General features: G+C 46.2%; 1 protein-coding gene across 3 annotated transcripts in view; it reads right to left on the reverse strand.

Moving 5' to 3' along the window:
- The window catches only part of MED26 (mediator complex subunit 26), a 220,319-nt gene that overhangs the window by 127,896 nt on the left and 67,991 nt on the right, over positions 1–24,432 (reverse strand). The window contains exon 2 of one of the 3 annotated variants that reach the window (XM_069649198.1): positions 13,854–13,922. The exons of the other annotated variants lie outside the window; for them this stretch is intronic. The gene's annotated coding sequence lies outside the window, so the exon portion shown is untranslated. The remainder of the gene's footprint in view (positions 1–13,853; positions 13,923–24,432) is intronic. 3 annotated transcript variants of the gene reach the window in all.

Consider the following 24,432-nt stretch of genomic DNA (forward strand, 5'->3'; position numbering starts at 1 on the left):
CACTGTAGTGACCAACTTACTCCTAGTCCATAGTCCCCTTTCCACCATACTTATGGGACATCTCTCCGTCCAGTGGGACGAGACTGGAGCACTTTGTAAAAAGCATCCAAAAATTTTGCAAAAATGTGTCCTTCCCCTTTCTTGCGTGGGGCCCGGGACGCGGCTGTAAGCCTTCCCCATCAGCCCATCAGTCCTTTTCTATCGCCAGGTCTAAGACCCATTAGGAATAACAGAGGAACCTTATTAGAGGGGACGGCGGGCGGGCTTTTGGAGGAAAGGGGACTATGACTAGGAGTAAGGTGTTCAATGCGGTGAGTAACCCGGTTATACTCCTACGTCCCGTCCCCTTTCCTCCATACTTATGGGAGATTCCCAAGCACTCCTTACAGGAACTATGGGTGGGTGGAAATACCCCTTAGTGAAACAGGTTTTTCAGCCTGACCAAACTGAGCGTCAGCTCTTGAGCTCATGTCAGAAAGTAGATTGGGAGGCCCAAGTAGCTGCCCTCGCAATGGACTCTCAGGGGCCATATTTCTGAAAAGCAAACGCAGCTGCCTTACCCCGCACCAGGTGTGTATGAATACCCTTAGGAGGTTTCAGCCCTTGGATGGTGCAGGACTCCGTGATGCAGGCAGGGGCCCACCTAGAAATAGTTGCCTTAGACGCCTGCCTGCCCTGGGGGTTATCGAAGTTCAAAAAGTTGAGAACTCCTAAGCTCAGACGTCCTGTCCAGGTAGAACTTAAGAGCTCTTCGGACATCAAGACAGTGTAGAACCCTCTCAGCCTCAGAGGCAGGGTTCGGAAAAAAAGACAGGTAGGGAGATCGATTCAGATAGAATTCGGTCACCACCTTCGGTAGAAAGGCCGGATTTGTCCGAAGGACTACCTTGTCCTTGTGAAAGACCAAGACAGGATGCTCCACCGACAATGCCTGGAGCTCACTCATTCTCCTTGCCGACGTAACGGCGACCAAAAAGGGCACCTTCCAAGACAAGTACTTGAGGTCCACCGTAGCCATTGGTTCAAAGGGTTTATGGCACAGCGCCATCAGGACAACATTTAGGTTCCACAGCAGGTGCAGACTACGAACCGGAGGGTAGAAGCGTGTCAAACCCACAAAATGCCTCCTAACCACTGGGTTACTCAGAATAGGAGCACTGGTCTGTAGAAAGATAAGCGGAAACCGCTGAAAGGCAAGTCCTGCATGACACAACATGAACCCCTGACTCTGCCAGGAAGGACACGAAGGACAGGACTGTCAATCGTGGCCACCCTTGGATCCAACTTCTCCAAACACCAATGACAGAACCTGAGCCATTTACTCTTGTACTGAGATCTGGTCGATGGCTGCCTGCATAATGCGCATGTTATCCGTAGACAAATTCAGATGCTCTAAAGACTTGAACTCGGGCTCCATGCCACCAAGCTGAGATATTGTGGGGAGGGGTGCCACATCTGGTGTTCCCCTGGTGATGAATATCGGGAGTTACTGGTAACCTGATCGGCAGATACACCGACAGGTGTTGGAGTTCTGAGAACCAAAACCTGGCCAGCCACCATGGGGCTACGAGTAGAAGGGAACAGTTCACTAAGTTCTTCAACTTCCAGATCGCACAGTGTACTAGAGGCAGAGGCAGGAAGGAGTAAGCTCTCATGTTGTGCCATCGAATCTCGAGGGCATCCCCAGAGAGAAGGCTCCCAGCCCCCCTTTGGAGGCATACAGAGGAAGCTTCTTGTTCACCACCATAGCGAAGAGGTCCACCTCCGGTGTGACCCAACACGAGAAAATCCGAGAGGACCTCTGCCTTCAATTCCCACTCGTAGCGGACCAGCCGCTGGCTGAGGGCATCCACTGTGACATTCAGCTGGCCCGGGATATGCACTGCAAGCAGCCAGACACCATGAAGCACGGCCCACTCCCATATCTGGATGCACAGGTCCACGAGCGCAGGGGAGGGCTGGGGGGAGGGAGACTTCATTCCCCCTTGCTTGCTTGTTGATGTAATACATTGACACCACATTTGTCCGTTCTTATGCAGACCACCTTGTTGACAATGAGAGGTCCGAACGCCTTGAGCGCCAGAAGCTCCAAATGATTAATGTGCAGGAGCTTGTCCTGAGGCGACCAGAGGTCCGAGACCTGAAGATCTAACGTTGCACCCCCACCCCAGAAGGGAGGAGTCCGTCATGATCGTCACCGTGGGGGCTGGGTCCTGAAACCCCGCACCTCCCGACAGGTTGCTGCGAAATGACCACCAATCCAGGTCCACTCTCATGGAATCCGGAATCATTATCCGCTTGGAATCTGGGTCCACAGCCTGACGCCAGGAACTCCTAAGAGCCATCTGGATCCGTCTCATCTTGAGACGAGCGAGAGGAAGAGCCAGTACACACAAGGCCATGAGGCCCAGAAGCCTCTGGAACCACCAGGCTGACATGCTCTCCGACTGCGCAAACATCTAACACGTGGCTAACAGATCCGCCATTCTGTCCACAGTCAGATACACTCTGCAGTCGATCGTGTTCCAACGACAACCCAGGAAAATCAGGTCCAGTGAGATCGTCATGGAGGATTTCAGCCAGTTCACCAACAGCCCAAGATGGAACAGGAGTTGAGAGACTGGAGGTTGCCCGCTGCTGCCAGCGGACAAGGGCTGCGTAAGAGCCAGTCGTCCAAATAAGGATACACATGGATACCCTGATAGGCCGCAATCACCGACATCTTCGTGAAGACACGCGGTGCCGAGCTGAGGCCAAAAGGAAGCACCAGAAACTGGAAGTGCTGCTCTCCCAAAGATAAGCGGAGATATTTCCTGTGTGGATTCGAAATCAGGATATGCATATATGCATCCTGAAAGTCCACAACGCTGAGCCAATTCCCCCCATCTGCAGGGAAGACCCTATCTGGCTGGGCGTGATCATCTTGAATTTCTCTCGTCATAGGAAAAGATTAAACTGGGAAAGGTCTAGGATGGTGTGCAGGCCAGCCTGGTTGGGTTTGGGCACCGTAAACAGCCGGAAGTAGAAGCCCTCCCCTCGCTCCCCAAGGGGAACGGGTTCCACAGCTCTGAGGTCCAGAAGTTTCTGAACTTCTGCCTTGAGGGAGGGTGAGCCCGACAGCTGAAAAGGAGGGTTGAGGGGTGGGGCAGGGGGTAAAGGTAAGCGGAAGCCCGCTCGAGCAACTGACAAGACCCATCTGTCTTCTGTGATGGTCTGTCGCGCCTCCCAATGAGACGCAATGGGTCCTCCCACCGGGGTCTCGTGCGAGCATGGAAAACCCTCATTTGGTAGGCTTATCGGTGGCGGTGCCACCTGAACCTGAGGAGCGAGAGAAAAACCATGTGCACTGTTGTCTACGGTGGTTATTCCCCGCTGGAGTATCCACTCTGCGGGATTTTCGGTCGAGGAAGCCCCTAAAACCAGAGGGTCGACTTGGTGAACACGGTCTCTGGGATTTGAAAGGAGCTTTGACCAGAACAGAATGATTTAGCCTTCCGAGTGCTATCCTTGGTCTTGGTGAGCTCTACATCAGTAAAAGAATGAAAAAGCTCCTTACCATCAAATGGAAGATCCAACACCTAGTCTTCCACTTCCTTAAAAAATTTAGTGGCATGCAGCCACGCCTGCTGTGAGGCATCAACCCCCAGCATAAGGCCACGAGCCGAGGTGTCAACGTGATGAGCGCAGCCTCCAGGAGATCCTGGGCAAGACCCCGGCATCGGAAAGGCCTCCTTTGAAATCCTCCAGCTTCTCGACCGGGATATGCTCCTCAAACTCAGACCTTTACACATCGGCATGTTAGCTCCCGCTAATATCAACTCTGTGTTGGCCTGTCTGAGCTGCAAGGCCGAGTTGGCAAAAAATTCTCCCTAGGGAGTCAAGGAGCTTGTCCTCCTTTCCCAAGACCTGAGTAGCCGTCGTGGAAGAGGATGCTGCAGGTCTGGATTGCAACGTGGCCGCAGACTCTTCGGACCTCGGCCAGAACGTCCTTTTGCAGGAACAGGCCGGTACGCTCCAAGGGAGACAGGGTGAACGCCCCAGAAAGCACGCCCTCCTACGGAGTGGGTGCCTCGGCACCGGAACATCTAAGAAACTCATGTCCAGTACCCGGTCATGAAAGGCTCTGATCGAGCGGGGAAGGTCCTCGTTGTCCTGATCGCCTTGAGGATCATCTGACGGTCAGGATCCTGCTGAGCTGTGTCAGGCACTGCCTTGTCCGCTGGGGACAACAGGCACAGGAGGAAGAGCCGGGGGAGGCACCACGGGCAAGGGAGTCTCTGGCGGAACCACAGGAGGAACGGGTGGAGCCGGAGATGCAGGTGGACATATCTCCTTGAAAAGCCCTTTGAAATATTCCCTCAGGGGGTCGGTGCGCATAAGTGCTTGAAATTTACCGAAAAAGGCATCCTCAGGAGATTGTTTCGGAACCTGAGGAGGCCTCTCAAGAGGTGGACAAATCCAGGGACGTAACGGGGCAGGGTGCCACACCGGCCCCTCCACCGACGTATCCACATAAATTAAAGGTGCCGTCCCCACGGGTAACGAAACATTGTGCGGAAGAGGCAGCCGTGCGTTCCAATCATACCCCGGCCGGTAAGGATGCGCACAAGGGACCTTAGGTTCCCCAAAGGGACCGAGCCCTACACCAGAGGCGATGGCGTAGTTGTAGGGGTAGCACCTAAAATGGCCGCCGTGGTCGTGGCGGGAACGGGCGCCATTTTGTCCTCATCTGAGGGAAACTGCGGCACGTGAGGAAGTGAGGCAGGGGGTCCTCGTCAATGGATCAGGGGTCTTAAATCTTAGCCTTAACATAAGGAACCTCGGCAGAGCCGGTACTATGAGTCCTGGAATGTTTTTGAGACATACCAGATTCCAAATTAGCCTTCGATGGAAGGACCTCGGCACTGCCGGTAAAAGAAGAACTTTGCTTCTTTGCCCCCTCAAAAGATCTGGTGTCCCCACAAGAGCGGGAACGGTGAGCAACCGCTTTTACCGACAAGGCCTTGTCCGGCCTCTCAGAACTGTAGTTAGCTTTAGCCTCTGACCGAGGGACCTCAGACCCAACCCGGTAACATCCTTATCTGCACAGGCCTCGAACATCCGGTCTTGTTTTTTAGGGAAGCCGACAGGCCTCGGAGCGAGCTCCGGTACCCCACGATTCAGTAGAACTGGGTCTACAAACGCCCCCACAGGAGGAGCCTCGGAGCGTACTACAGTGTTCACAGGCCCCATACGGAGACCCTTCGGAGAAAACTCTGGTAGAATTATTAGGCCCAACAGGCACCTCAGGGCGAACCCCGGTGGCAGAGAGAACAACGTCCCTCCCGGACCGAGAGGAACCCGGAAAGGTACCCCCGGCCGGGGTGCTCTAAAAAGTAAAGAACTTACTGAGCGTTTTTTCTTGTCGATGTATGCCTGAAAACGTGAAGGAGGAGTTCGTCGGAACACCTCCTCCCACCGCTCCGACGTTGAAATGCCGGGACCGAAAGGGAGTAAAAGCAGGAGTCCCAACGATGTTCCGGACCCAAACACTAAACAGAGGATGGGGATCCGCCCTCGTGAAGCGACGGTGACACGATGAACAATCTGGAAAGTCTAACTTGAAAGAGTCTAATAAACGAATGCTAGCGAGAGCCAGAGAGGAAAAAAGGGAATTCCAAGGATGCAAGTGCGTCCGTCCCCGATCGAGCAGAGAAAAGGACTGATGGGCGATGCATGGGGCAGAGCCAAGGCGGGCGGGGTTACAGCTGCGTGCCGGGCCCCGCGCAAGAAAGAGGAAGGGCACATTTTTTGGAAAAATTTGTATGCTTTTTACAAAGTGCTCCGGTCCCGTCCGACAGGACGCAGAGATGTCCCATAAGTATGGAGGAAAGGGGACGGGATGTAGGAGTAGAACAAGTTACTTCTTACCTGGTAACGTTCTTTCGATGGGATGTTCCTCCAATGTATTCCTTATCTTGATAGATCTCCAGCTTGCTGACCTTGGCAAAATTTCAGTAGAGATGCTGCGCGTCGACGTCCCTCGAGCCGATGTCCCTCGACAGCCTCTGTATCGGCGCCGACGTCATCATGCATATAAATGGACTCGCGCAGCATCCGTTGCTCAGTTCCATTTTGACGTTAACAGTTGTTTTACATGAATTGGTTAGTGACCCAGAAGGAGTGAAAACTGTAACCACAAGGGAAGTTTTACTGAGGGGGATGGGTGGGAGGGGCGATGAGGAATACGTCGGAGGAACATCCATCGAAATAACGTTACCAGGTAAGATGCAACTTGTTCTTCGAAGGGACTGTGTCCTCTGGCATATTCCTTATCTTGATAGACTCCCATAGCAGTGGTGTGTAACTGGAGGTGGGAGTAAAATTGCTATGTTTCCCTTCAAGAGTGAACAGAGTGCAACACAGCTTTGCCAAATCTAGTCTCTTGGCTAGAGGAGGAATCTAGGTTGTAAAATCTGGAAAGTATGTGATAAACAAACCATGTGGCAGCTGCACATGTGTCTCGAATCGGTACTCCACTCTTTGGAGGGCCGAAGAGGCTGCGATACCCCTGGTTGAATGAGCCCTAAGATTTTGAGGAGGCTCTTTCCCTGACAGTTTGTAACATTCCAGAATGGCCAAAATAATCCATCTGGAAATGGTCTGTTATCGGTAATCCCAATTTGTGCCCTGAGTAACCTACGAACAGTTAGTGGGTCTGCTTGCCTAATCCTAGCAAGTCTGCTAATGTAAAAGCTCAAAGCCCGCCTTGGGTCCAGCCTATGCAGCCTTTCTTCCTCTTTCCCTGGATGGGAAGGGGGATAGAATGAAGGCAAAGTAATCTTTTGAGTGATGTGGAATTCAGAAACCACCTTTGGGAGAAAATTAGGCTTCACTTGTAGGACAACTTTATCTTTATGAAAAATTGTATGAGGGGGTTTACAAGATAGAGCCTGTAATTTGCTCACCCTCCTAGCAAATGTCAATGCCACTAATAAGACAGTTTTAAGGGTGAATAACCTTAGTGAACAAGAGTGGAGTGGTTCAAAAGGAGTACCCATCAGGAAATTTAAGACTAAATTAAATCCCTTCAGAAATTATATTACTAAGGGTTACTTGAAATACGATGGTTCTTCTGCAGTGCGCTTGAATATCGATAGCGCTGCAAGATAGCCCTTGATAGTGCCAACCTGAGGGCCCGAATTTTCCAAATAGAGTACAAAAGATAACACCGTTGTGTACCGCATGAAAAGGGGTCGTAATTCTTTTCTCTACACCAGCTGCAAAATGTGTTCCAACGGCAGCGGTATAAAGTCTTAGTTGCTGGCCATCTTGCCGAAAGCAACCCCTCCATGACGTCATATGGGAGGTCCCAATCCTTGTATCTCAACCTTTCAGATACAAAGCGTGAAAGTTGAGGGTTTTGATGTCTAGATGGAGAACCTGACCTCCTTCTGCGAGAGAAGATTCTCTGAGTGGAAGAGGAATTGGAGGGCAGATTAACATGTCCAGAAGGTCCAGGTACCACGTTCTCTTGGCCCAGTCCGGGGCAATCAGGATCATGGCTTTCCGGAACCTTCTCAACCTCCTGATCATTTGAGTAATGACAGGGACTGGAGGAAACGCGTACAGAAGTGGAAACTCCCAGTCCACTACGAACGCGTCCCCTAGAGCTCCTCTCGGCGGAAATTCCCTTGAACAAAACTGATGTCACTTCCTGTTGATGCTGGTGGCGAAAAGATCCACTTGAGGGGTTCCCCAAAGGGAGAAGATCTGTTGAAGGACTTCCTGAGCTAGTTCCCACTCGTGGGAGACTACTCTGCCTGCTCAGAGCATCCGCTGTCAAGTTTTTCTCTCCAGCTAAGTGAACTGCCGATAGAGAGTCCTTCTTGGATTGCCCAAAACCAGAGCTGCATCGCCTCTCTGCACAGAGGCAGGGATCCTACTACGCCTCTTGTTGAGGTAGTGCATGGCCACTGTGTTGTCCGTCATCAGGACATTTTTCCCCTGTACAGAGGGCAGAAAAGCTTTCAGCGCTAGTCCGATTTCTCTCAGCTCTAACAGATGGATATGTAGTCTGGACTCCGATGGAGACCAACGACCGCTGATGGTCAAGTCGTTGGTATGGGCTCCCCCACCCCGTGAGTGAGGCATCTGTGACTACGGTTATCTCTGGCCATGGTTGCCAAACAGTTCTCCTTTCAAGATGTTCTCCTGGCAGGCCTACCACTGAAGGTCTCGAGCCACCTTGTCCGGAACCTGAAGGAGGTCTCATTCTCCCTGAGAATTGCGACCACTGAGTTCAGTGCCCACTGAAGAGATCTCATTCTCAGGCGAGCCTCTGGCACAAGGAAGATGCAGGATGCCATGAGGCCTAGCAACCTCAAAACGTCGAAGGCTGGGAGACGTTGGGCATTTTGAAACTTGGTGATCATCTGCAGAATATCTTGAGCCCTCACCTCTGGTGGCAAGGCTTTTCCCAGGGAAGTGTCCAGGACCACTCCAATGAACTAGAGTCTGTGATGGTATCTGTGACTTTGTTAAATTGAGGGAGAAGCCCAGTTTGTGAAGGAAGTGGCAGACCTAATCTAGCTGGATCTGAGCTTGTTCTGGAGATACAGCTCTGATCAGACAATCGTCCAGGTAGGGGTAGACGTGAATCCCTTCGCTCCTTAGACTTGCAGCCACTACCGACATTAGCTTGGTGAAGACCCACGGGGCGGAGGTCAGCCCAAATGGCAGAACTCAAAAGTGATAATGAGAGCCGCCAATGGATGACTGAGGAATGCGTAGAAAAGGTAGACAGTAACCTTGGGCAACTGTCTCCAATGCCCAATCATCGGACGCAATAGCCTGCCATTCCGTCAGATGTTGAGTTAGCCTGCCCCCTACTGGTGTCTTGTGAGGAGAGACCTCAGTGATTTAGAGACGGCTGATGCAGGTGCCGAAGGTAAAGAGGTACCTGCTGCTGCGGTTTTTGTATTTTTACCCTGTCCACCTCGGGTGAATCTTTTTTTACCTCTTTGAACCGACTGTCCTCTGCCTTTTCCGAATGCGGAATAAAAGCGAAAGGACTTACCTCTCCACAAGGTTCCTGAGGGGCGATATGGCGTTTTTAGGGATTTTGCTGCTGCTTTGGATGTCTAACTTTTCTAGGCTGTCATCCGCCTTCTTACCAAACAAAGAGCCGTCAAGGGCATATTTAAAAGTCTGGCTTGTACATCTGGAGCAAACCCAGACTTCGCAACCACTCAAACCTGCGTGTTGTAGTACTTGCCGCCATGGCCCTACTGATGCTGTCATCAGAATCGATGCCAGTTTGAAGGGATTTGTGCATTGCGTCTTTACCAGCCTTGATGTTTAGAAACGTTTCCCTTTCTTCTCCCTCCAGGAGGCAGTCAGCCGCTAATGAAGCACACTCCCAACGTGTATGGCTGAACCTTGCGAGTGTACAAGTAGCGTTAGATTTCAACGCCATGCTACATGCAGAAATAAACCTTTAGCCATAGAGTCGGAACTTTCGTCATCCCTGTCCTGTGGAACAGTAGGGTATGCCGATCTACTGCCTGATGCAGTTGCTGCTTGGACAACGAGAGTCTGGAGTTGGATGTTTAGACAAAAATTCAGGGTCAGTAGTAGATACCCTGTATTTGGCTGATAACTTCTTGTTAACCGGCGGGATAACCTCAGGAATTTCCCAGTTCGCCAATATTTTTCTTTGAAATGCAGCGTGAAATGGAACCACAAGATCCTCCTGTGGGCCTTTGACTGAGATGTCTGTAAGGTCATCCTGCTGGAATGCAGGTGAAGGTGTAGACCAACCAATGAATTCTATGATTCTTGCCATTAAAATTCTGTAAGGGGTCTCAGCATGTTCCCCTGGGTCTGGCTTGGCAAATTCTCTTTCTGGGGAAGTATCTAACCCACTTGCCTCATGTAAGGATTCTAAGGTCCTTCAACCTATTTTTCTCAGAGGTAAATTTCTCTGGTTCTGGTGTTGCACATCTCTGCAACCCAAAGGGTCTTTCTTGATCTGAATCCTCCCCTTCCTCAGACTGAAGACAAAGGTCTTAAATGATCAGACCTTGGAAATGGCTTAAATCCCATTTCCAGAGCAGAAGGAGTTAAATTTGTCATAATCGGTTGGGAAAACAGACATCTTCGACACGGATGTTAAAGGCTTCAAAAACACTGAAAAAGTTGTCCAGAAGATTGGAAGTGGCCTCGAAGAACTCGAGAGGATCGGGATCCTACTCGAGGTTGTCGATGACCTCGAAGTCATGTTAGAGGTTCTGGGTATGACCACAGGCTGCTAGGTAGTGACGGCCGTGGGTTTGCTCTTTTTCGGCATCGATTCGATCAACTTATGCGTCGATGAGCCCTTCGACGCTGGCGTCGATGGCACAGTGCCTTTTCTTGAGGGTCTGTGATGCTAGAGTAGTTTTTCGCCGGGTGCAACGACTCGCAGCGTTTAGATTTTTCGGGTCTTTCACCCAGGGTATCACCCTCAGCTGTCTGAGAGGGATCGAGGCCGCTTTCTCGAAGACGTTAAGCATTCTTTTACGGAATTCCTCCCACTCGGCCTGAGAGCTATGTTTTGTGGGGCAGGTGACTCTTTCCGGAGAAACAGAAGACGAGGAAGGGGGATCTTCGACGTCTTACTTGAATGCTTGTATCGAAGAGTGGTGGGAACTGCTTCGAGACCTAGAAGGTTTCCTGTGTCGGTGAGAAGACTAATGTCTCGACTCTGCTGAGGAAACTGTCGAAGGAGTTTTAGCTGTCTTACCTCTCTCAAGCTTCTCCTTAAGCTCCTTCAAGGCTTTCGCGATGGACATGCAGTCCTCGCACTCTGAACATTGGTGTTCCGATCTCAGGCACCACAAACAGATCCTGTGAGGATCCGTCAATGACATTTTCTTTCCACAGTCTCGAAATTTTTTGAAGCCAAGCCGGAACGTGGAGTCGTCGGTTCTGGTGAGGAAGCCATCGAGTAAGTTGGTTTATTCTCGAGGAATAATGAAGAATATATTCTCTGACTAATGAAATGAGCAACGTGATTTCAAGGGCCACGAAGCGCGGAAAAACAGAACTGAGCAACGGACGCTGCACGAATCTATTTATACGCATGATGACGTCGGCGCTGATACGGAGGCTGTCGAGGGACATCGGCTCGAGGGACGTCGACGCGCAGCACACTACTGAAAAAAAAGATTCCGAGGCCAGCAAGCTGGAGATCTATCAAGATAAAGAATACGTTGGAGGACACAATCCCTTCGAATAGGGGCTTCTAAAGATGGCTGTATTCTGCGCTGCACGGATTTCAGTAGCGGGATAAACTGGGCCACTGTCTTTTTGTCCCCAAGGATTTGTTCTGAAAAGTCTCCATCCTCCTGTACCTCTTGGGTGTCGATCTGAAAGTGTTCTGCTGCCTTGGCCAGTACTTCATTGAGAAGGGGTTGATTATCAATAGGGGAACAAACAACTGGAGTGTGTTGGTTAAGCGGGGAATCTATGGAGTACATATTAGCCTCTTGATCTGCCTCTGGGTCCTAGTCATCCCCATAAGTGTCCTCATCAATAAGCTGAGGGTCAGATATCTCTACAAAGGCTACATCTTGGTCTGATTCAGCGTCATAGAGGTCTATGATTGTACTCTGTAAAGGAGCATTTGAACGAGACCTCTTAGATGGGGGTCGAGTAGGCATGGCAGAGGCCTGAGAGCCAGATGGAGCTGTGGTGGGAGGAGTGGAGTTGAAGCTCTGAAGATAATCAGGATTCTTCCAAAAAAAAAAAAAAATGGCCATAAAGGTCTTTCTTCTCATCACTCTTTGAAAGTCCTGTGAAGACCATTCCATGGAATTTGGGATTACTACAGATTGAGGGGAAAGTCCTAGGTCCTCATCTGTGGGAGGTACCACCTTAGGCCTAGGTTCTGTAGCTTTTGTTATGGGCTTGGATGATTTAGACTTTTCCTTCTGAGGGCTCTTGTCCCCGAGGGGTTTGAGGTCTTTGTGATGCCCCCCAGGCCCAGGAGTGTTTTACAGACTTCTTGGGGCTCACCACCTTATGACACTGAGCATCCAATTTCAGCTGTTGGTAATGCTGAAGCCTCGTCCGCGGACGAGCGACCTTTGGGAGTTTTGCAAGCGTCACTCTTGCTGTCTTTCGACGGTTGGGCCCTGTTGTGTGGCGCTCGAGCGAGATTGCCCAGAGGACTGGGACTCAGTGGACCTTTCCCTTGGTGACAATCGTGGTCGATTACTCGACCCATGTGTCGAGTCTCGGCCTGGGCTTATGTGCTTACTGGTTTGAGTTTTTGTAGCGCTATCGCCACCGGGTGTAGTCCCCATAGGACTGGCCGGCGGCCATGTTGTGGGATCAGGGGCCTGTGCTTGAGTAGCTGGAGCAACTTTCGCCCTCCAAAAGGATGGCGTTGCCGCCATCGCTGAAAGCGCTTTCCACCTCCATGGCCTCGAGCTGCCTGGCGTAGTGGGCCCAGCGTTTCTACGTGGTCTCTTGGAAAACACAAATTACAAACTAAGTGTTTGTCTAACCACAGGGTTACACTTGGGGCAAATTTTAAAAAGGTGCATTTTCCATAGTTATAGGTTATGGTTAAGGCAGCTGGGCGAACAAAGTGTAGGAAGTGTAGTACATTAATTCCTAAAATGGCCTCCCCCCCTCTCCCTACTGTCTGGGCCGAGGCCCAGGGCAACGTTCCAAGGCTGAACTGTCTATCGCCGTAGTCTTTGATGGGCATTTTTTCTGTCTTCACCGGCGTGGTGTTTGAGGTCGGTGAAAGGATAGAAAGAAATTCTATTGTTAATTATAGTCAATGGCTTTACGCCGATGAGCGACCTAGACGCGCGAGGGATCATGGGTACAGTAAACACTAGGCGCACTACTGGCTATTTTACTTTGCTATGATGTTGGTTTTGGGTTGTTCGTAGAGCATTGGGTGATGAGGGTATGTATTGAAGTGTTTGTGCGTTGGTTGTAATTGTTTTAGCATGTTAATTGAAGTGGATAGGTATTGAGGTGGATGTGTTATGCTTTTGGGGTATCAGGTAATATCATCCCCATATATATGGTCGCAGTAAATAATATCGCTGGGAAAAGGTTGTGGTGATATTATATGGATGACCATATATATGGTGACAGGGGCAAAAAAAAAAAAAGAAAAAAGGTTTGGCGGCTGCGGGGGTGCCCCCCACATGTTCCATGCAATGTCGCCACAAAAAACAGCAATTTTTCGGCAATATTTTTGCGGCGACATTACTACATGGAACCCTTTTGGGTTGTGGTCATTTGGTAGGTGTTTGCTTCCATGCGTGTTTTATGCTGCGGTGGTTGTGTCCAGGATCTAAAGTCTTGGGTCATGGCCAAAGGCTTCGGCCATGTACCCAAGATTCTAGGCACTGGCCACAACCGCCGCAGCATACAACGCATGCTAGCAAACATTGACTGTGGAATGTGGGCTGCTTAGGGGCTATGTTTTCAAAGGTTTGTGTACTGATTGGCAGTAGTGTGATAAGTGTTTATAGGATAGTGAGATGTGAGTTAGTTTGTTGGATTGTGTTTAGAATGTTGGTATTGAAGACTAAGCATTTTGGCTAACATTTATTGGTGAGGTGTTAGTTTGCATGGCTGTGTTATGTTGCTGTGTTTGAGTCTAATTCTATACTGTTTCCTTTGTTCAGGCTGTATGTAGAGTTTTGGACAGGCCATGCAGTCAGGATTGTAGGGTTTGACAACAAGCACTGCAGCATAAGATACTCATGGAAGCAAAATGTTTGGATTGTGGTCTATGGTCAGGTGTTTGCTTGAATGGGTTTATTATGCTGTGGTGTTTGTGAGTCCAATCATATACTTACTGTTTGACTTTGTGGTGGTTTGCAGTTTTTTCATGACATGGGTAATTGGAGCAGACATTCATTTTCAATCTGTGATAAAAGAAAAGATCACATGTTAGTGTAGTTAATGAGTTATTGCATAGACATTTCTGTATTTTGTCGACCGTAATAGTACTTTACAAGCACTATAGTTCAAACCAGTCTATTGTGCATTTTGCTCAGTTCCTGTGCTAATCAAATCATTGGTCTGTGGGAAAAACAAATCCATGCTGATTTAAAACATTCTAAGGTGTGGTACAATATATTTCTTTGGTTGATTTCAATCGGAGGAATTGAATAGTTGTACGGTTTTTGATTTGGAAGTGGTGGTAGTAATATTGCAATTAGATAGCAGTTGGTGTATGCCAATTGTTTATTTCTTGTTCCATTTTAGTGGTATTCATCTGTTTGCTTGTTTCAGAATTTTGGGGCAGTTGGATACCTGTTGGCGTATTCCAAATGTTGCTAGTTTTGAATTTTTGTTGATGTTCATACACAGATTAGTTATTACATTTTGGTTAAGAATATTAAGTACGCATTTACAAGATTTGCCAGTAATATCTTTTAGAGATATGGTAGCATCATTACATTAGAACCATCCATCATTCTTTTTTATATATGCAGTGTAGTGACCTGCATTGGTTGTGGCTCCTGCGTGGTAGATTATACCTTTTGTTGCAACGGTTTTCTTACCAAGCGATACTTGTCCATGTGTGAATCCACTCAGCTTGCAGTTTTTGGTACCATCTGCGTTGTAACGTAAAAGCATTACTATTACGTATTTACTGTGTGTCTGTTTGTAAGGTGGAGCGATCTGAATTGCAGGTAGTACATAATCTGACATGGTTTGCATTTTGTACAAGTTGCTGAAATGGATGGATTCACAGTTAGTGCAAAGCGTTCATTAGGGACTTCTTGTGCCACATGGCTGCAAAGAGTGCATGTATGTTTCCACGTTTGTTTTCCAGTATTTATAGTAAGTACATTAGATTTTCTTGTGGATCTCAGGTGTTTATAGTGAATTTGTTCATTCCAGCACAGTAGTCCAATTCTGCCTTATTGCAGAAACACCAAGTGTTATCAGGATTGTTGGTTGCATTTCTGTGAAGGACTAACATTTGCAAACACAATTGGCCTGTCCCGTTTTAAGTAAATGGTGCCAATTGGTGGCAATTGGAATATTAATTGCTACATTTGCACATCAATTTACACCAGTTGTATTTGAAAATTTGAATGATGTGACAGTTGTGTCTAAGTCATTTGTTCGGAGCTTGTGCCGTTTCTCTGACGAGGTAGACTTCTTTTTGTGCACTAGATCCTTCTTTGGTTGTGGTCCTTTATGAAGTATTAGCAATTCCTCCAAAGAAATTAAAAGCAGCTATGAGATCCTGTATAATTTGAGTTTGAAGTAGTTTGTTTAATAAACTATTCCTTTTTGAGTAACAGGATAGGTTTTTAGATTGGGTGTAGACTGAACGCAGTCCATTGTATTTTAGAATGCAAGGAATCAGCGTTTACTTGCATCAAAGTTGATTAGAAATAGTCCAGTGTACTTAAGCGTGTTAGAGCTACATAGCTCATGCCATCTTTAAACACTGCTACCGATATCTATCAATGCTTTATTTAGGGTAAGTGTGATGCTGGAAATGCATCGGAGGGACAGGGCCTCTGTATCCTTGTCCTTTACTCCTTTTTATCGTGTGTTCCGTCGTGTTTTCCACGCAGGAGGTCATGTGGGACTCCTGGCGGTGCAGCTCTCTTGGTTTGGTGAACAGACCCATGGGATAACCTTATGGCACCCATGGGTAGGGGTGCAACCCTGTGCCCCTAGTGTATGTTTTTGGGCAGCTGTGTGCGACCCACAGAGCAGGATATGGGCTGGTGGCAGCTACGTGCTGAATTGACTGTTGCCCTGAGCGTCCTCCATTTTGGGATGCCCAGGCCCAGTCAATGAAATCGGTAGATTCCTGATGGAGACAAAATGGCCCCCCATGGCCTCTTGCCTTCCATCGCCTGTTACCTTGATCTTCTGAAGTCCCGGGAAGCCCTGACTGGCTGTTGGGTGGAAGTTCCATATATGGTCGTGTGGGGAAGTGCTGACCAGACTGGCTGGAGCTTTCTCAATGACCGTATGTTGTGGGTACACCTGTGGGTGGGACCTGGGTGAATGGAGTGTGCCGAATACGCATTCTGTGTTGTGGGTGTCTAGTATCTGGTGTTTGACACAATGACTGAGAGCCCTCCCCGAAACCGGTATGAATGCAGTGTGGAGTGTTGAATGGCTTAGTACTTGTCCCAATACACATAACTTGCGAGTGCCTGGAGAGAAGTGAATGGCCTGAATGCACTGTGTGCCTGATTGGCTGGCTGCCTGCATGCCCTTAGTCGTGATTGGATGCTTGAGTGACCCAGCGGGAGATCAACAGTATATCTGGGGACCTCTCACTGCTAGGAATCGTGTTCAGAAGCTGAAGTCCACTACAACGAGTAACTGAAGCTTTACCTTGAAGCCCTGCTGGACGAGAATTGCTGTGGCTCTCCTTCACAATCTGAAAGCTGCTGTGCCTCCAAGGACTGACCCAGAGAGGACCTGGTAAGGCGCCCTCTTCCCGAGTTACGAGGGACCATAGTGCACCAGCAGATCTTTGCCAAAGCTCCATGGTAGACAGACCTTCCACAGGCTGCCGACCCGCGAAGGGAACCGCCGCGGAATCACAAGGAGAAGCGCCCGGACTGTTGTCCGCCACTGTCGACGACCGCCGTCTGGAGCCGCTGTGCTCCCGTTTGCCCAAGAACGTAATTGATCCAAGGACGCCCTCATCCGCATCGTCGCCGTTGTATCGTGCTGGAGAAGGCCTGACCATCGAACCGCCGAGGAGAGTCCGCCGGTGGGTTTCCTGCCACCAAAAGACCACAGAGATGCCGACGACTCGACGCCCTTGCTAGGCCACAGTGCTTCAAACTCTTTGCGGTCCAGAACTATCGACATTGAGATGCCCCGCATGCGTCTTCGTTGCAGGATGTTTACGCTTCCCTGTCAACGAGCACCGCTAGGAACAAAGCTGCCACTTCACCGTCGTAGCTCAGCCCATTCTCGTTCTCAGTCGGACGTTCGACAACCCGCGACTCCTGCCTTAAAGGGAGGGCACTCAAGAAGGGCTGTCGATTCCCCGACGAGGAACGCTACAACACCAGGTACTTTAGGGTTGCAGAACTATTGGGAAGTCTAGTGTCTGTGCCTCGCCTCTACCATATAAAGAGCGGAAGTACAGACACCCACCCACCGGTGTCTTTACAAAAGACCTTGTGATTTGTGAATGCATACGCTCGAGTCAGAGAAAATTGTTCTCTGTGTACATGCAGGTCTTTGACAAACTATCAGAAGTTAAAAGGATAGGACGCTCAACAGCCTTCTTTTCAAAGAGAATATTCACAACTGAAGGTCATGTGGGTATGTTTGAAAGCCAACAACTGTACCAAGGGCTACATTAACAAGTCCTTGGTCCACGTCAAGGTTACGTTTAAGCAATACTCTACAGTTTAAAGATAATTTTAATATTTTCTCCAAACCAGCTGTGTTAGAGATAGAGTGTAAGGTATTCAGCCTTGTGGCTTGTTGACACATGGTAGTGTTATACCATGTACATCCAGTTTGTCTGTGGAGCAAATTTCAATTATTGATTGAATTTCTTATTTTAACATTGTTCATTGAATTTGGAACAGCTAGCAAGAGTTGGCAGCAAGGCCATACAATTGACCTTTTTGTGCGCCAATTGTTCCATGACATCAGTAGGCCATGACTTATGGCCATAGAGTGCATGGATGTGCCTTGTTTTTAATATAGATTGTGCTTCTTGAGAGAGTACACCAACTTTAATACTTTTTAAAATGTTGGCTTATGCGAGGTCTGCAGACGACAGGTTTCAGTTAATTCTTTGTAGTGGAAATGTTGCCAAAGGTTGACATTTCCCTATGCTGCCAAGAGTTTTACAGCATAGTTTGTGCCCCAAGGTTTTTAAAAATAGGTTCACCTTTAACTGGTGTTAATTGAAGATCTCCAAAAAGTATAATGTGTTTTCCTCCAAAGAGTTCATAGTCTGTTTTCAGGACCTCTTGTAATCTGAGGTGAATGAAGGCTAACATTAAATTGGAAACCATGCTCAGCTCATCTATTAAGAGCATTTTTATTTCTTTGAAAACTCTGCATAGTTCCATTGAAGCTTCTGGAGAAAGTTTGTAATAGTCTAATTTGTTTTGCTGTTCTACTGGAAGGAGTAGTAAATCGGTGTAAAGTGATACTGCCTATGTTGTAGGCAGCTAAACCTGTGGAGGCAGTTATAACAGCTGACAGTTTGTGTCAATTGTTGGAGGACCTTGATGATGATTTTGATTAAGAACGTTTTGCCTGAAACAGCTTGACCACTCACATATAGCAGTATAGGTTTGTAGGCTTGGCAGGTACAATTTTTAGTTTAATGCTGCACACCATGTTCTATTTGTTTTGTTTCTTGGAAAATGCTATGCTGCTCATTGTTTAGTTGTAATTTTAGTAGAGCAAAGTCTCCTGTAGATTGCTCATACTGATCCATTGTGTTTTCTACTTCAGTCATGGCTAATTCTGCCTCATTTGCCATTAGTGGCTGTCCAAGTGGTTCTTGGCTTCCTTTTACACAAGGTCGACTACTGTCAGGAGTGTCCACATCTAGTTGCGCCTGGAGTTCTCGTTGCTGTTCATTGTGCTACATTGTTTTGTATAGTGTAAAGTTCATTTGCTTTGAAAGCATCTTCATGTCATAGGTATCTAGTAAATCTTTTCTCCATGGTTTTGGTTGTAGCAAGGACATGTAATACAGTTCTTTATGTTGAGGAGTTTTTAATGACAATTTGATCTGATTAAGCTTCGCTCAGTAAGTTTCACTAAGCTGCCTTCTCATCTGGTTTACTATTTTTGTAGGTGAAGTTTTGGGCTATGTGGTATAGACACATCTGTTTGGGTAGTATGTGTCTAGAAAGTTTTTTCAAAACGTCTTGGCTGTTGGGATCATTTTTGGCTATTGTTTCTATGTCTTCATATGATTTGAGAACTCTTTTCTAGATTTAGCAGGACCAAGGCTTAGCCATTCTATATTTTCCCTACAAGGCAGTGCCGGTTAAAATGTCTGCAGCTTCATAGCAGCCACATTCTCTATGATAGAGCATTTTTATGTCCAAGCTGCACAATGGCTGCGATAGTGTTTTGTCAGATGATGTCATCCTAGAAGTCTGAGCTCTGTTTTTTCTGCTTCGGTCAAGTAGGCTGTGACATATCGTGCAACTGCAGTGGAATTGTCTGCAATGTACTGCACATCTATTTGCATTCCAAAGGAGCGCAATGATTGCATTGTAGTCACTGATACATTTTGATTCTGTTCTTTTTATGTAATGTGTTCTTAGGTGGTTTACCTTTGACACTATGTCTAACTGAATACATGAAGTGGTTTACTTTACCTGTTGTTGAAACTGGTCTAGGGAAACCAAAGCAGCATTTGGTGTAGTATTTCCCTGTTTTTATAATTGCAGTGACAATACTTCCCACATTTGTGACTTTTAAATGCTAAAGTTCGTGCATGAACGTCACTGTCGTTTTTGAAGGGATTTCTCAAGTGACATTTTTTGGATGAACTGCAAAACAGTGGCATCACTGTCCTGACCAAATTGAAGAGCACCTTTAATCCACAAAAGCATGTGCAGTGCTCCTCTTGCTTGGTATTCTTTTCTCCCAAAGTGTTGCACTTTTCCGAAGAGAGGAAAAGTTTCATTACAAATAAAGCGTAGCATAGCAATGAAGCGATGGTGGAAATATCTTGATACATTTACAGGATCTAGAGAGCAGAGTTCACCTGGTGTTTTTTATATCTATATTTGTTTTTGTTTGCTATGCGTAGGAAATAGTGTAACTCTTCCCATGCATATTCTGCACAAGTTAATGTCACAAACCAAGTGGGTGGGCCAAGGTTTCTTATGATACAGCGTACATCAGCATGACGTCGGAACCAGTATTCTTTTGTACCACGCATGTTTGCTAAAAGATTAGTAATGCTTTACTGTAAAACATCTTTTTCTTGCACATTTTGTAGTAATTGGGTAGCTGACATTTTGAAAATTGATACCCGATTTAAATGTGCGCAACTCTGTAGCATACAGTTTTTAGTTCACTTTCAAAGAGAAGGTGTAATATGTATTCAGAATACATTTGTAAAAAGCGGTATTCTGATGCTGTTATTTGTGTGGCTCTTTCATTGTACCTTCCTCCTTTTCCAGTAGGAAAGAGTAGAGGAAAGGCTTGTGCCTCTATACTTTTTCCCCCATATGCCTTTGGCAATTGGCAAGTTTACAGTGCATCATCTATGGTGTCTTTAGAATGCAATGGGTGAATTGTATAATGGTGTAAAATATTGGATTCTGTAGCAGCATCTAGAAGTTGAAATTAACCAGTCTGACAAGTCTGGAATTATTTCGGTTTCTTCCCTCAGGTTTTCACTATTTATTTTTTGTAGTATTCATTGCTGTCTTAGCTATTGCAGGGCTTCTCTAACTTTATGTAAGTCCATGAGTTGTTGCCAATTATTTTGTCTTTTGTAGGTACGCCATTCACTAAGATAATTAAAGATTGGTCTATTGGACGTTGTACTCCCAGAGTATACATTTTCTTTGAGAGTTAATGGCAAATAAACTACTTTGCCACAAATGCCCTTCAGTAATTCAGAGGGAGGTAGTTTTGCTGTTTATAGTTGAAGGCGTATTATTGCTTGAAATGGGTACACCGTTTGAATTATGATGCTCTCATACAAGTTAAGTAGTTGCCGGAGTTTTGGTAGTGGGAATAAATGCGAAAGCACATAAAGGTATTTGGTGGTTGTCAAGTTTTGCAATGCAGTAACTGCAAAGTAATATGGGGTCAGTCATTTCGTATTTGTTTTCTGCTATAAGAAATAGCTAATTGGACCCACTTGGAATCTTCATTGTCTATTTTGTAAATTATGTCTACAGTTTGTGCTATTCTTATAAAAAGTCCTGCAGCAACACATGGTTTGGTACTTCAGCAGATGTGCTTTTATACTTCAGTATTTCTTTCATGTATGTGTGTAGAAGAATAAGAAAAATAAGTAAGCCATCTGTAAAGTTGCTGCTAGTCTGTTGTAAAGCGATTGCATTTTTTAAGTGGCGTTCACTTCCAAAATATTTTCTCTGGATAAGCTCCATTTCTTCGAGTAGTTCTTTGGCTGTACCATGTAGAAGATGGTTATTTAAATTGGCGATGCTAAAGCAGGATTTTTGGCATAGTAGTTTATTAACCAGATTTCTTATAGTTGAATGGTGGGTTGATATTTTGATATGGTGGAAGGTGCTTTTGCAAATAGGTCCAGAAATGCAGGCTAATGATATGTCCTTGTAGTCTTGTGTATTTTTGCACTGGGCAGGAGTCCATACTTTGTAATAGTTTTATTTTCAATTCGTCTTTCACATACTGAAGAACTGGTGTAAAGATGTGAAAGATTTTTTGCCTATGTTACACATTGATGTGCACGGCCATTTGTAGACTGGACGCATTGGTTCAGTGGAATGGAGCGATAAGTTTTCTGGGGATATTTTTGTGAGCAGCGTTTCTTGTTCCATAATGGTATTGTTTTTCCTACCCTTGTCCAAATCGTAAAATCTGAGTGTGGGGAATGAAAATTTAAATGGTGGTCCCCGCTTCCCCTTTGAGGTTGGCTCTGAAAAGAGCCTTTTTTTTATACTGCTTATAAAAAAGCAGTCATTTTGTAATTTTTTTCCCACTTATTTTCTTCCTGATGTCTTCACATTATCCTCTGTAAAGCACTCCTTATATTTTGAAATAACATGGCATTTCCGAAAATGAATAAAGAAATGGCATCTGATTTAAAATAGTCACCATTGACAAAATCAATGTTGTCTTATATTGTCATTGTTATAAGACAACATTCCACTTAAACAAAAACAGGCATCCATCTGTTCAAACACCTTGCACCATTTTGCTGGGGACAGAAAACATTGGAATTGTTCCATTGTGCCCTAGGCAGTATTGGCGAAAAGAAAAATCACTTTCCCATTTGGAACAACCTCCGTCACTGCCTGAAGAAAGTTTAAGACTACTCAACAAAGTAAGAGCACCGGTGTATCCTAAATGGACACCACCTCAATGCAGTACCACATCTGGACTCTTCCACATGCAGAAAGCTCCAACCACTGCCTGCATATTGCAACCAGGCAGTTGACCAGTAAACCTCCACTCCATCAAAACCAAAACTGGCAGCCTTATGTTTAAACATAGCATACCTCTAAACCATCTCCAACCACCAACACCCGGACTTTCTCCACCTCTGCCATCTTCACTACACACAACCTCTCTCAAAACAAAGCAGAACTTTAACACCCGATTAGCTAATCCCCAAAATACACTCCCATTTCATGCTCAGAAGCCCCGGATGGGACATGCCGTGTCCGTGGAGCGCGTAACACTGGGGCAGCCCTACCCTTTCCACTTCACACTCTGCACCATTCCCTCATTGGATACTGTTAAGCAGTCACAACTATCCACCAATCACATCCAATAACTACATCTAACTCATCACAGTTCCTGCACTTTAGATGTACAGTGATCCCTCTGAGTACAATTATGATGTGATTGCAAAGCACCTACAGTAACTCCTCCTATAAAATTGATTTCTGCTTGCAGATTCATGCACATCCATGAACACAAACTACAGATATGAATATTTTCTGCACAGCACATGGGCGGCTCTTGTATACATGCATATAAGCAGGGTCACTGCCACTTAAATTTTGATTTAACCATATTACTAACTAATGTGCAAACTGTTATTCTCTTCATTCTATCATTTGTGTAACCACTGCCACCTATTCATCCACATTTCAACCATAATAGCATTTTGTGCATTATAGTGCATAGGATGTACATATAATTTACTTTCTATATACATTCTAGATATTTTACATACAATATCATTTGAACTTCCTTTAGGAATTATAATTGTTAGACAGCTGTGTGTTGTGTCTGATTACCAAGTCATTTCATGTTAAAAGATGGGAGAATAATAGTAGGAAAAGGCTTTGTAGGGCGATAGTGACATGCAGCCAGGATGAGTACATGCATCTTTATTCGTGCACACAGATAGCCAACATCATTGGAAAGACTCCCAACTGAAACACCACCACTGCCACTAAAACTGTTCTTCCAATCTAGACAGCTCCCATTCCAGCTGGTTGCCCATTTCGTTCCAGAATTTACAACCGCATTCAACTACACAGGTACAGTCATGTCCATCACATCAAGTACAACTATGTAAAAACAGTGTAGTAAATCAACACATAACATCTCCCACTTTCCTTCAGTCTGCAACACAAGCACCAGACACTTCATTGCAACCCTTACTTTATTTCAGACTCCCATCTCCAAGCACCACAGGATCACCCAGTAGTTTGCTAATCACCTGCAGTCTGGTAAACTTGCTTTGTCCCTTTGGCACTTTTCCAGGTTATTTAAATCTTCTCCCCTACAACTATCCTGGAGAGTAATAAGCTGTGAACCCATCAACTCCTTCGGCTTTATTTCCACACCTTCACAAATGCATACATTCCATGCTTTTCCCCACAGTTCCTACCATTTACCCTGTATAAATAGCAAGAAAAGCAGACGGTTAATTCTCCTATCATCCAATAACACTGCTTTAAAAAGCAGTGTTCTGTCTGCTTACTATTGTAATAATTTCTAAGGCAAGTTCAACTGACATATTCCAAGTAAATATTCCAAGTAAAATATACAGAATACACAGACAAACGAAACTGCATCTACATGCTATGCAGTTATCAGAAAGCACTACTACTGCAAAACAAATGAATGTCCACATCAACAGTGCTATTTACACATTTACTAACCTTTCTTTCACAAGTGCAGTGAAGACCACTCTCCTGAAAACCAGTAGCGTCTGAAGTACGAACCAGAACTCGGAAGAAACCTACTCTTTCCAACCAAAAATGTGCAATACTGCCTTGATGTTCTGTTACTCAAACACTGTAGAATTCTAGTATTGCAGAACAAAAAGAAAATTGTATTAACCCTGCAGCATTAGATTCAGCAGGTGCACACTTTGTATTGTCATGTGAACACCAGTATAGTAACAGGAATACGATAATAGCCTTCCCAACCTGAAGTAACAGCCCATTACACAATCGCACACATACATGCCTACCATCATACTCGTTCATGCACAAAGCACACATCGCACAACGTCCCAACCCACACTTTTCTCTCTCCAACAGACCCCAAAGAATGCCTACCAAAAAGCAACTCTGTAGAAAGCAACGCAGTAGTAGACAAAATCAAAAAAGTGTGCAAAATAAGGATCCACCTCTAGCAGAATTTATACAAACAGTTCAAACAAAACAGCTTATACAGTCACTAAGCGAAACAAAAGCAGCTTCCAGTAAAGAAACGTTGCTTCCTCTTTCAAAATGTAAAACTAAAGTTATTAAAAAAGAC

Source organism: Ambystoma mexicanum, chromosome 1p, assembly GCF_040938575.1.
Source record: "Ambystoma mexicanum isolate Mex_15411 chromosome 1p, UKY_AmexF1_1, whole genome shotgun sequence".
NCBI classification, from domain to species: Eukaryota; Metazoa; Chordata; class Amphibia; order Caudata; family Ambystomatidae; genus Ambystoma; species Ambystoma mexicanum.